The sequence below is a fragment of the Sciurus carolinensis genome, chromosome 13 (assembly GCF_902686445.1).
Source record: "Sciurus carolinensis chromosome 13, mSciCar1.2, whole genome shotgun sequence".
In the NCBI taxonomy this organism is placed as follows: domain Eukaryota; kingdom Metazoa; phylum Chordata; class Mammalia; order Rodentia; family Sciuridae; genus Sciurus; species Sciurus carolinensis.
Window position 1 is genome coordinate 10,879,153 of NC_062225.1, and position 1,632 is coordinate 10,880,784.

A 1,632-nucleotide genomic window follows, 5' to 3' on the forward strand; every position below is an offset into this window, starting at 1 on the left:
TCTGAACTTCTTTCCAAAAGAATGAAATGGAATCGGGCGCCGTGGTGCACACCTGTAATCCCAGCAGCTCGGGAGGCTGAGGCAGGAGGATGGAGAGTTCGAAGCGAGTCTCAGCAAAAGCAAGGCGCTAAGCAACTCAGCGAGACCCTGTCTCTAAATAAAATACAAAACAGGGCTGGGGATGTGGCTCAGGGGTCGAGTGCCCCTGAGTTCAATTCTCGGCACCTCCCCCCCCCCAAAAAAAAAGAGAATGAAACATTATTACACAAAAAGACAAGCAACGAGGATACACACAGGAAAAATGCTTCCCGTATCAATAACATGGTAAGTAGAATAAACACACAAGAGTCGTGATTCTTGCAGAATCTGCTAAGCGTTCCTTGAAATACCCCTTGCGAGGTTCTTTTTTTGTTTTTGTTTTTGTTTTTGGTTTTTTTTGGTGCTGGGGATCGAACCCAGGGCCTTGTGCTTATAAGGCAAGCACTCTACCAACTGAGCTATCTCCCCAACACTCTTGCAAGGTTCTTGAACTGAAATGGGCAATCCTAATGGAAGACTAGGCTCACTTCCCACGGGACCATCTCACTAAACATTTTGGACCATGACTCCAGCTCCCAGCTCTGGTCCCACGAATGCCTGCCTTTAGGTAGAAGAGCCCCCACTGAGACATGGAACCCTCCAAAACAAAGAATTCCTGGCACTTTCCTCCTGGTAGAGAGCCTCCAGCGGCACCTTCCCTTGCCAAAGACACCACTAGAATGGACACCACTAGAATGGAGTTAGGCCCGGACAGAAGACATGGGGAAAGTGTTCAACTGTAAAATCCCCAAAAGGCCATCAAATCGGCAGGAAGCTTTAGTCAATGCTATTTCTTCAAACAAGAAAACAGATTTCCTCCAAGTCTTTCCTGGAAATTCTGTAACACCACCATATATTGGTCCATTTGTTCCATTTCCAAGAGCAAAAAGACTTATGCAGCTAAAATATTTATCATAATTATCATTTTTATTTTTAAAAATATTTTAAATTTTAAAATAAAAAAAGTTTGACAAGCGAATGTATTTTGGCAGAATATACATACATACAGTATGACTTATCCTATTAGGTTCCCACTCTTGTGGTCGTACATGATGTGGAGTTACCCTGGTGGTGTAGACAAATACAAAGAAAGTCATGTCCAATTAATTCTACTGTCTTCCCTATTTCCGTCTCCCCTACTTTCCCTTCATTTTCCTTTGTCTAGTTCAATGAATTTCTATGATTCCCCTCCCCAGGCTCCCTTGGTTTGGGTTAGCATCCACAAATCAGAAAGAACATTTGGCCTTTGGTTTTTTGGGATTGGCTTATTTCACTTAGCACAATATTTTCCAGTTCCACCCATTTACCAGCAAATGCCATAATTTCATTCTTCTTTAAGACTGAGTAATATTCCATTGCGTATATATATCACAATTTCTTTATCCATTCATCCTTTGAAGGAAACCTAGATTGTTTCCACAGTTTGGTTATTGTGAGTTGAGCAGCTATGAACATGGTTGTGGCTGATTTTAAGTCCTTTGGGTATAGGTCAAGGAGTGGGATAGCTGTGTCAAATAGTGGTTCCATTCCAAGTTTTATATGGAATCTCCATAC

At 42.1% G+C, this 1,632-nt stretch overlaps 1 non-coding gene across 1 annotated transcript; it reads right to left on the reverse strand.

Moving 5' to 3' along the window:
- Positions 1–435: 435 nt before the first annotated feature.
- Trnai-uau (transfer RNA isoleucine (anticodon UAU)) lies at positions 436–509 on the reverse strand. Its single transcript has one exon. It is a non-coding gene; the product is annotated as a tRNA-Ile (tRNA).
- Between the last annotated feature and the right edge of the window lie 1,123 nt (positions 510–1,632).